This window comes from Populus alba, chromosome 14 (assembly GCF_005239225.2).
Source record: "Populus alba chromosome 14, ASM523922v2, whole genome shotgun sequence".
NCBI lineage: Eukaryota > Viridiplantae > Streptophyta > Magnoliopsida > Malpighiales > Salicaceae > Populus > Populus alba.
In genome coordinates this window covers 19,297,741-19,310,206 of record NC_133297.1, presented here as the reverse complement: position 1 = coordinate 19,310,206, position 12,466 = coordinate 19,297,741, and the positions used below count along the sequence as shown (strand labels likewise).

The 12,466-nt window shown below is 35.2% G+C and overlaps 1 pseudogene; it reads right to left on the bottom strand.

Moving 5' to 3' along the window:
• Positions 1-12,238, bottom strand: part of LOC118052851 (glucan endo-1,3-beta-glucosidase 7-like) — a 30,930-nt pseudogene extending 18,692 nt beyond the window's left edge.
• Positions 12,239-12,466: the final 228 nt, after the last annotated feature.

The window sequence follows — 12,466 nt, the reverse complement described above, 5'->3', positions numbered from 1 at the left end:
AGGCATCTTGGTTTCCAGATCAAGATCATGCTCTTGCTTTCTCTCTTTGTATTGCTTATGTTTTGCTTTCATCAATATCAAGTTTATGCACTTCATTTCCTTTCCTTTATTTATCTAACTTCTTTCTCATTTATGTTCTTATCTTGTTCATTTATGTTTCTTTCTTTCATTATGTTTAGCTAAGTTAACTATGTCAAGGTGAAAAGGGTACACTAATGGTGTAAGAATAAGTATAATATAAACTTAACATGGATTTTAATGTTGGATACTAACATGTTTTATATTTGTTATCTTGTTCACTTTTAATACTTTGCTTGTTAAATGGTTAATCTAGATTTATGTTGCATAACACTTGGTACAACAAATACTTGGCACTTTCATAGCCCATACTGTATGGTATAACCGACACCTGAGCTATGAAAGGAACTTGATTTGTTGTTAACATAAGTTATCACCATGAATACCTGATAATATTTACAAGTATTGGCATTACTCAAAAAAGATAATGAATGTAATCATGTTAACAATTTATAATCTGATTGGAACCTCCTTTGTGTGTGGTTTCCAGTTGAGTAATAAGAGTTTATACTATACTTGTTTGAAGTACCATTAGTGGATCCTCTAACCTTGACATTTGTTTTTATTATTGTTTAATCCTAACATCAACCTTAGCTCTCAAAGCTCTCTTTATTATTACTACTACTATTATTATCATTTACATTCTTGTTATATTATACGTACGTTAATTATGCTCTGTGTTTGATCAAGGATCCTGACATTGTTGGTATTTCCTTATTCATTCGCATCAGAAATCTATTTATATCATATAATATATCTCTTTGATCTTTTCATAAACTCAGTATATAGGTTGGAAATCTGTGACCCGATCTTTTAGATCATTCTCAGGTATAACAACGCCACATACTGAGTATTATTATTATTACTCTTAATGTTACTATTACTATTATTGTTATTATTGTTGTTGTTATCATATTGTTATTTATAATTTATACAATTAACCTCTATGTGGTTCGACCCCGATCTTGCCGGGTTATTTATTACTTCGACACTCCTGCACTTGGGAGAAGACATCAATCTTTTGGTCCTGTCAAGCCTCAACTTGGACTTCCTTAGTCATTCAAATAATTCCTTCAATATTTGGACATGATTCTCTCCCTCTCTAGATTTAGAAATCATGTCATCCACATATACTTCAATCTATTTGTGCATCATGTCATGAAATAAAGTTACCATGGCCCTTTGGTAGGTGGCCCCAACGTTCTTTAACCCAAATGGCATTACTTTGTAGCAAAAGGTTCCTCATGGTGTTACAAAGGTTTCTTCTCCTTATCCTCATGTCATTTTTATCTGATTGTAGCTTGAAAATCCATCCATAAAAGAATGTGGACCTACGTGATGCATTGTCATCCAACATATCTAGGTGTGGTAGAAAAAATTGTCTTTAGGGCTAATTCGGTTTAAGTCCCTAAAGTCCACACAAACTCTGATTTTATCTTCCTTTTTAGGTACAACCACTATGTTGGACACACATCGTGGATACTTGACTGCTTCTAAAAAATCGATGTTCCACTGCTTTTCAATTTCTACTTTTACTAAGACATCCAGATGGATTCTTCTCAACTTTTGCTTAACCGGTTTGCATCCTTCTACTAGTGGTACCCTATCCACTAGGCATGTCTTTACAGGACCAGACAAAGATATCTATATAATCTCGGAGTAGTGCAATCAACTATTCTCTTTCTTTAGGGGTGATCAAAGTCCATATCTTCAACTCTCTCTTGATTTTTTCATTGCCCACATCTATGGTTTCAAGTTCCTCTTTAGCGGGTTTCCAAGCTTGTTCACGTTGTTCTTATTAATTTTGTGAATTTCCTAATGTTATTTTCCTCCCATTCTTCCTCTTCTATAACTAATATGTATTCTTTAAAGTTTGACCATTCATTCTCAGTGTAAAGTGTAGGTGTTGTTATGGAAGATCCACTTTGAAAATGGAAAGTGACGTGTAAAAACACCAAGATGAACTTTTGAAAATGCATGAACTCATTAAAGGGAAAAAGTTGTCTCAAAACATTTGCTCGAGCAAACCGATTAAGTGCGCAACATCATTCCAAATTCCTTCAAGCTCTTTTTGGTACTGAGCTTCTGGGTGTGACCTTTCTTTATTTTTAATCATTTTCCTTAGCCAAGTGTTGTGGATTCTAGAAGGGGGACCTATTTTTCTTAGTTTGCAGATGCGTGTATAGATGTATGAGAAAATGCATGATTGTGATGAGAATGCTTTGTATATTGGGTATGGATGCAACCTTCTTGTGAATGAATAATAGCCACCACCTTATAAACATAGGTTCTCTTGTCATATTGCTAGGAGTACTGCCTTTCAAGTCGTTTGCTTAAGTCATATTCACCAAGAGACAAATTTTGCACAAGAAGATGGGTCAACACCCTTTTCATTAATGCTTGATAAGTTTATTACATTTATAAATACAAAATATATTAATCCCTTTCCTCCACAAACTCTCTAGCCAAAGGTAAAAAGGCAAAGCCGTGGTTCTCAATCTTCCCTAAAAAGGCATCGATTTCAGCTAGGCTTCGGCGATAGCGAATGATGTCCCCTCCCACATTTCATACATTGATTCTAATAATCTGAGCATGTGCAGCAGCTTCGTCCATTTGCTCATCTGTCTTGGTCATCTTTTCTATGAGCAACATATTGGTTCTGTTTAATGCAGAAGGTTTTCTTTGCATCATCAAAGGCAAACACACAGGGACTGCCCACCGGTTTGTTCTCCATTTTCTGCAAGCAGGGATCTGCAGGTATAAGTCTTACTCTCTCTTGCCCTGCAGTATTTAAAAGCTAGTGTCTGATGAGTGATTAATGTTCTCTAAAAAACCAGTTTTTGCTTTCGTTTGGGACATTTTGTTTTCTCTATTTTTTTTATAGCAAAGTTGTGTTGCTTGTCCATTGTTTTTGTCTTCCATGGTCTAAAGTTTAAAAGGTTTGTGTATTCTTTGTTTTTTTACTTCTTGTTGGTAGGAACCATGAGCATCATAGGTCTTCATCATCCCTGCATTCCTTGTTCGGCTGTCTTTGTTGTCTTAGAATACTGCATAGGAGGGTTTTCATCTAAACATAACTTCGTCCAGAGGAGAACATAAAAAGCGCGAGGGCATCTCCTTTGCAGGGTTTAGTCTTTTTGGGTAGACATTTGTGGGTTGTTTGGTTTCAAAACCGTTTCTTCCCTATGAATATTTGGTGTTTGTTTAGACAAAGCTATATGCTTGCTTACTATCATGTCATGACGCTAAGTTCAGCTTACCGTTTATGTAAAAGGTGCGTTTCTTTCCTCATTCTCATGCTGCGAGTAAACCACAAGATTTAGGGACCCTCACGTTATTTTACGCCCACTGGAGGAAAGTTTAGCTAGCCATGATTTTTTATCTTTTCCTTTTGTTTGTGATATACATAACTAAAGCATGCTTCCCAGTTTTCTTTTTTTTCCCTTTCTGTTTGCGTAAGGCAAGTCCCAAGTTTAGGAAAGGAGTAAAGGGGTGTGAGTCACGGTTCTTGTTATAACTTCAGTTTCAGAACTGTTTTTTTTTTTCTCGTGCATAAATACGTGTGCCTATTTTTAGAGAATGATGGGTGAAGCCTGTTCAGGCTTCGAGTTTAAATTGGTGTGTCCAATCTTGTTTATTTGAGATGAACTTGTGAATTTTGGAATAGACAGGTATGTTTTGGTTTTATTAATTGTGATGTTTGTGTTTAATCGTGTTGTTCGTGTTTTTGACAAAATATAAAAATATTTTCTTGTGTGTTGCATACGGCCAATACCCTAACATATTTTGAATTTTTTTTTTCAAAAAAAAGCAAATATTTGAGGTTTCAAAAACATGTGTTTTAGCATGGATTTCTTAAACACAAAAATTATTTTCTTGCATCTTGGATTTTACAACATGTTTGTAAATTCCGAAGGGTGTCGGCCAATATTCCAAAAATATAAAAATCTTATTTTGGGGAATTCATCTTTATTCATTATTAATGTTAGGATAAAGAAATCTCAAAGGGGTTAATATCCAAAATATTATCAGGAATAATTTGTTATTATTCACTATAAATGTTTGGATAAAGAAACTTTGAAAGGGGTTAATATTCAAAATATTATTGGGAATAATTCGTCATTGTTCACAATTAATATTTAGATAAAAAAACCCCAAGTGGTAAATATCAAAATATTTTTTAGGAACAACAAAGTCATTATCCCTTAATAATATAAGGGCAAATAAACCTATGAAAGGTAAATGTCCAAAATATTGTTAATAGGAATACAACTTGTTTATTTTTAACATAAGGGCAGATTTATGCCTAAAATTTTATTTAGGACAATTTAATTGCTTATCCTTGAAAGAAGCCCCAATTATAATTAGGAAACATTTCAAATTTGATTTCATAATTTATGAGTCATGAAAATATGAAATACTAAGGCAAAAATGGGCTTTTAAAGCACCTTGAATCTCCTTGGATTTCTAACTTAATTTATTTTTCTTTTCTTTTCCTTACGATTTCCGAGTCGCGAACACTTGAAATACTAAGAGAAAAATGAGCTCTTAAGCACATTAAGTCTCCTTAGATTTCTATCTTAGCTACTTTAAATTCATAAATTCTGGATTTATTTCAACTCAAGCATAGACTTCAAGAGATCTGCACCATTTCTCTTTGGCACTCTATAGACGTATCTAAAGGTATGATCCATATTGGCCAAAGGTTCTTTCCCTTAAACTTGGAACCCAAGTTCGTACATCATAGCAGACTTATCCTAGGGAACTGACGGGATTAGAGAACATCAACAGCATAGCAATTATAGGCAAACCAAACACCAAGCAGCTTACCTTAGGTAGGGCGCACTAGGGGTGCTAAAACCTTCCCTTTACGCAACCAGTCCCTTGCCTTAGAATCTCTAAAAGACCAGTTAGGTTTCCTAGTGACCATAATACTAGGTGGCGACTCCTTTTCACAAGACAAAGACCCCGACATCAATCCCTGCTACCAGGAAGGTTCGCCTCGACATCGAGCTCTCGAGAGGGTACGACACTCCATTTCAAACCGGTAGCATTCTTTTCCAAAAAAATTTCCAAGTTGGAGATTCTGAGCAGTTTTGACAGTTCGGGGATGATCTTGTCAGATCTCAAAGGAAAAAAAATCCTATACAGATTGTTTGGAAACTCAGTAAACATTCCATATTCCTCCATAGTGGGACATAAGTCTATGCTTTCAAAAGAAAAACACCAATAGTCTAGATCCCAAAAATGAACTAAGGCTTGCACAGCTGGGCTTAAAACTTCTACCCTTGCAATTTCCACCAAACGTCCGTATTTCCTAAAAAATGCATCCTTATCCACATTTTGAAAGTGAGTCGTTAACTTGTTCACCTCATTCATAATGCAATTTAGGTTCTTGATTGGTGATAGCGTCGCTTCTAAGGCAGTCTCCTTTAGTCAATTGTGATAGTTCAAAATATTTCCCATATTCTATGATGGAAAAATTAGCAATGGTGGCCATTTCGTTCACAAGTCCTGCAATTTAAGATGCCTTGGGGTCAAATTTGTTTTGATGCAAAAGATATTATGGAGCATACACCCTAAGGATAGGTTATAGTTTATTTATGTGAGACATAGGGTAGGTTTACTACTTGGTCTCTAAAAAAGGATCTCTTGTTGCCCTAGTGATCACTCTCATAAAGGCAATATGGGGGTTCAGTAGATAGTGGGATGACACATGTACCAATCACTATCAGTCTAAACACTCAACAAAGAGTTGGGGTCGTTTACACAAACTTAAACCTTGACTCAAGTCATAAGGCAAGCTACTAGTCCCCAACTTAACTTAAAATTTAATGTGTGTGCCTTCAAAAAGATAATAATAATAAAGTGATGAATGACTATATCATGTATGACAGAATGTAAAGATGCATGCTAAAGCTTTTAAACAAAGTATCATTCATATAAAAAAACAAAAACCAACAATACATAGCATAAACAAACAAATTACCCAGCCTAGTCCTAGGGTCCGCAGCAGATTCGCCATCCTGTCACACCCTCGCAGCGGCGTCGCGGCGACCATCAATTGATTTCGGTTTTCTTTTTGTTTAAAGCAGTCGCCACCTAGTATTTTGGTCACTAGAAACCCTAACTGGTCTTTCGGAGATTCTAAGGCACGGGACTGGTTGCGTAAAGGGAAGGTATTAGAACCCCTAGTACGCCTTACCTAAGGTAAGCTGCTTGGTGTTTGGTTTGCTCTATAATTGCTATGGTGTTTTATTCAAACTAAATTTATTAAGATAGAAATCCAAGGAGATTCCATGTGCTTTAAAAGCTCATTTTTCCCTTAGTATTTCAAGAGTTTGCGACTCGTAAATCGCAAGGCGGAGGGACAAAAATTTAGAAATCTAGGGCGCTTTAAAAAAAAAATCTATTTTTGCCTTAGTGTTTTATACTCTCACGGCTCGTAAACCGTAGAGTAAAAAATTGAAATGTCCTCAATTATAATCAAGGCTTCTTTCAAGGATGTGTGTGGAAATTATTTTAGATATTTACAACTCAGAGTTTCTTTATCCAAACATTAACAGTGAATAATAGATGAATTCCTCCCAAAATAAGATTTTTGTATTTTTTTGGAATATTGGCCAATACCCTTTGGAGTTTTACAAACATGTTGTAAAATCTAGAAATACAAGAAAATAATTTTTATTATGTTTAAGAAATCCATGCAAAAACACATTTTCAAAACTTCCAAAAAAATTTTATATAAAAATAACATTCAAAACATGTTAGGGTATTGGTTGTATGTAACACGCAAAAAAAACATTTATATTTTTTTATAGGAAGAAACAAAAACCAGGTCACATTAAATAACCTTGAAGTCTCCAAACATATTCAAAAATAGCATAAGCAAATAGATAAATAGTTCAAAACCTTGTTGACAAAATATTTCATTCCAAACAAACCAATCAGTCCACACTGTGCATGATGTCCTCGACAATGAACGTAGTGCCCTTCTCCTTGTCTCCAACAGCAGGTCCATCTGCCTTGCAATCCAAAAGAGACAGTGAACGTAGTGCCCTTCTCTTTGTCTCCAACAACACGTCCCTCTGCCTTGCGATCCAATAGAGACTTCCTATCCTTGTCAGGCCTCAACTTCATGAAAACAACCTAGGACGGATTGATACCGTCATGTTTTGCCGCTGGGGGCCAAATGGAGGAGAGACCTGGCAATTCCCGTTTTGCATGTGTGAGGGCAGTTGGACCTGTGGGAGGGGGGGGGGGGAGTTTCGGTATGAAAAAAGTTAGCGTTGATGAGAAGGAGAAGGGACCGTGTGTGGCCAGAGAGAGAACTCTTTGTTTTCTTTTCTTTTTCTATTTTTTCTTCTCGCCTCACTCGGTTTTCTTTCTCCTCTCTCTCTTTACTCTTCTGCTTCTATTTTCTCTTCTGTTCTTGCCTTATTTTTCTCCGTCTGTACTCTTCTTTTTTTCTTTTTTTTGTCTTCTTTTTCCTCCTCCTTTATGTCAGCAGAGGCAGAGTATATATAGTCTATACACAGCTCTTATTAGGAAAGATTCAATGCATTAATCTAGGATGCAAATCCCAGCTGATTTGCAGCCAAATAATACAAATGAGGTAACTACAATATTCTCATTGATTATGTGCTGATTCTAGTGATTTCTTTCCAACATTAACACATCATCCCAGCCATCTATGTTAGGGATAAAATCCTAGCCATTAGATGATGGTGAGGTTCTTCTCTTTATGGCATTTTGCAGCTGTCAAAAGCTGCTGCTTCCTATGAATTATAGATGTACAAGAACATGATTTTCCTTATTCGATGTGGTAGAAATCCCGTCATTTATGATGATCCAGCCCCCTCTCCAGCTTCCAATATCCTTCTTCAATTAAATCCCTCATTTTAGCACTTTTCAATTCAGTCCTTGGTCCAAAAAAAATCCCTTGAATCAGGCTCGTGAACTTGGGCAAAAAAAATCCTTCTCGCGGCAGGAATCCCTGCTTTCACACTAGATATTCCAACAGGAATATCTTGAGCTTCTGATATTGAAATCAAGTGATTCAAAAGCCCAAATTTATCTACGCATCCAGGACTACAACTTTGATGAAGGATTTGAAGTGAGATAAAATCGTTTTAGAGAACATAATCTGGCAGTAATCTAGTTGGTCAAAAAGGTTCTTTCTCTTACAATGCTGAGCATCCAAATCTGACTGAGAATTTGCCCTAAAAACAATGATCCCTAGGACCTAATAAAGGCGTGCGTCAATTTTTCAACAAGTCATGAGTGACATAATATACCTAGGATGGTCAAATATCATACGAAACTGAGTCAGAATCAGAGCCTAAGTTGGAACAAAAAATTGCGACAGCAGCAAAACTATTTTTTTTAATGCAAATTCTGAGGGATTTATTCAACCTTAAAGACCAGATAAAAAGGGAACGAATTTAGCATTATGAAGACTACTGATCAACCTAAGAAAACTTGACGATTTAGGCAGCAAAGGGGAAGGATAAAGAAAGCAGAAAACAGCTCAAACAAGGTTTCAAAAAAATATTTCTTTCATCTGCTTTTGTCAATCTTCCAGCAAACATGGGGTCCAAAAATGAGTAACAACACTTCTAATTTCTAGCTTATTTTTAATAAATTATTTTTTTTTAATTTTATATGTTGTACTATTTTTATTTTAAATGAATTATTTACACACAACACAAATTTGAGTGGGATAGCGCGAACAACAATGTTGTGAGGAGAGTATGGGAGAATCACACGGCAACTAGGTAACATAAAAATAATATAATTTTTTGTTTTATATTTTATGTTCTAAATTCTAATTTTTTACTATGGAAGTATGTTGCGTGATTTTTTGTATCACACACAAAAAAAGCAAAAAGATATGCGAGATATAACGGTCTAGAAGGCTAGAAAAAGGTGGCGGTTTGGTGGGAGTTCAAACCACCATTCATCTCGAGGGATAAATGGACGCAATATATTAGTCATGTGATGTCTGAGTGGTTCGTACAACGCTCACAGTCCGGTGCCGACAACCGGAACCGACAAATTCATGGTACGGTGACCACACACACCGGCGACTTTGTTCCGTTCAATGCACATGCAAAACAAATGGTAAGATTAATTTAAATGAAATATATTATTAATTAATTTGTTGTTGCTTATAAATATATTTAAGTTGCAACATTGTTTTTCTTATAGGCTACGTCTTTTGGACGTGAGCCGAGCCCAATTGAGCTGTTTGTCAAGACACACGTGTAGAGTGAAAACCGCTAAAATGGAGTGCAACAGTTCATGGACAACTGTGCTCAACACTTTGTGGTATGTTCGTTCAATTATTTTATTTTGAAGTTATTATTTTCTTGAATTGAATATGATGATTTTTGTTTTAATTTTTAGGACACCTATAATAGCTGGTTGAGGGACAGAAATGGGGACGATCCTTTGACCCATCTGGATTTCGATCTGGATTTGTGGATGGAGGTAGGATCATTTTGTAGACCCAATAAAAATCAGGTCTACAAGCTCTCTAACACTACGACCAAACTTATGGGTAGCCCATAGTTTCTCAAATATTAGGAGCTCTCCATCAGTATCAAGCACCCAATCTGAGGAGTTTATGGCCTTGAAACAACAATATGAATGACTATCAACAGATTATGAACAACTCAGTCAAATGGTAATGGACATTAGATCAAGGATGGGTGATGATACATGTGCAGCCCCTTTTTGGCCGTACGGTCCCAAAACAACCAGCCTCCTCCTCCAACTCTATCGTTATGCTAGTTTAATTTTGTTTTTCAAATACATTAAATTTATAATGAATATTTGGATGAATATTATTTAACATTAATTTTATATTTTTGATGTTTAATACAATTTTATTTGGTTAATTAGTTTTTTTTTTACTATTAATCAATATAATATATTTTTTTTAATTATTTATTCTAAAAAAATTTTTTAAAAAATATTTTTAAATAAATACTGGCAGCTTACAGACGGAACAAGTCTATTGGTATTATACAGAGAGTTGAAAATAATTTACTGCCCATGCCACAATCACCGATAGCGTTATTCCGTTGGTGATTTACCGTTGACAATACTAACAGACTTTATCCATCGGTATTATACAAAGAGTTCTGAAATATTTACTACACATGCCACAATCATCGACAGACTGGTCGTCAGTGATGTATCAGTGGAAATATAGACAAAAAAAACTATCGCCAAAAATTCAAAACTTTAGTTTTTTAAAAAATTGAAACTTCGTTTTATGATTATGGCGCACTTTGTCCATCTGTAAGATTGCCGGTGTTTTTTTCCTGACAAAAGTAGCGATAGAAATGGAAATTACTGACAATCAATATTCCGATAGATGTATTTTGTTAGTGATGCTGTTGGTGAAAAGTTTCCGACGAATTGTATGTCTTACACCGACGGAATTAATCAGTCGGTAAAACTGTTTAATGGTGTAGTGGTAATTAAATAAGTAATAAATTTCACAAAATAAAGTTATTATATCTAATTGAGCTCATGACCAAGGTGATAGGTTTGGTGGGTTGACCCGGGTCGATCCAAAATATTGTTGTCTCTATATTTAAGAAAAAAAGTTAAAACAACATTCTCTTGATTTGTTTTAAGTCAATCCGAGTCAACCAGATATTAAAACAAAAATAGTTTTACTGCCTACATTATTCATTAATTCACATCATGGAGTATAAAGCATTAACAAAGTAGCATAAAACAAGATTGAAAGACTCTCAACATTGTCCGACCAATAACTCTATTTAATTATCAATTTTTTTTACTTCAACTACAATAATTTAATCACTCTACTCTTTCACATTATTCTCGATGAAAATGTACAGTAAATTTTTATTTCCCCCAAATTCATTCAAGAACCCTAACTTTCCAAATTTCAAATTATTTATCCTAATTCACATCATGGATTAAATTTCTTGTTCCAAGATAAAATTCCTAGATCCTGGTATTTGTCTATATAAACTTTTTATCCATGTGAATTCAAATTTCATTGAGTTACATATTGATAATTTTTATTTCCAGGCAACTCACTCCAAGTAATATTTTATTCACTTTCCTGTATTTTTTTTCGTACTTGGTTTGTTTTAATGCTTATTTGGTACTTCTGATACATTTATTCTATAAGCATTTAGATTGCTTTTCTGCCTATTTTTCAACCGGGGTTTACATTCTCCCCTTCTTATAAGAAATTTCAACCTCTAAATTTGAGTGATATACCTGAGTTTATAAACAAGCTGAGAGATTTTTGTCTCATTTTTTATTCTCTCTCCCATGTTTCTTCCTTGATTTGTGAGCTCTGCCATAAGACTCTGATGATGGGAACTTTCTTATTACAAAGTTCTTTCTAGCCCCAATCAAGTATCTTTATCGATCTTACCTCAAGTGTTAAGTCTTCTCTCACCTCCACTGGCACTTGATGTAACACTCTCGAAAGGTCTACATCGGCTTTTCACAGCAAAGAAACAAGGAATACATTGTGAACCTTGGCCAATTGTGATGGCAAGTTTATTTCATATGTTATGGGTCCGATACGTTTCAGGATTTCAAATGGTCCTAAAACATACTTCTTTAGAAATGCTTTATCTCCAGGACAAAATTCAAAGGGACTTCTTTGAATATTTGCATACTTCTTATGTCTATCCTGAGCCACCTTCATGTAATCTTTAATGATTCTCACTTTTTCAGTAGTGATTTGTACTAATTCTGCCCCATACAATTTTATGTCCACAACTTCTTCCCAACACAAGGGTGTCGTACATTTGCTGCCATAAAGAGATTCAAATGGGGCCATTCCAATTGTTGTCTGATAACTGTTGTTGTACGTGAATTCTAGTAGTGAATAGTGCACCTCCCAGTTTTCACTAAATTTCAACGCACATGCCCTTAGTAAATCCTCTAAGATCTGAATAACTTTCTCAGATTGGCCATCAGTCTGCAGATAAAAGGGAATACTGATATTCAAATTTGTTCCCAAGGCACGTTGTATGCTTGGCCAGAGACGTGAAGTAAACCTTGGGTCTCAGTCTGAAACAATTGATACTTGGACTCCATGAGGCCTCACAACTTCGTTCACATAAATCTTAGCCAACTTGTCAATTATATCCGTCATTTTTACTGGTAGGAAAAGAGCAGACTTAGTTAGTTGATCCACAATGACCCAGATTGTATCATTTCCCCTCCTCCTCCTAGGTAGTCCCAACACAAAGTCCATTGTGATCATCTCCCACTTCCACTCAGGGATTGGTAATAGTTGTAATAACCCTATCAGCTTTCGGTGCTCTATTTTTACTTGTTGGCAAATACTACATTTTGGCACGTAGGTAGCCACTTCTTTTCT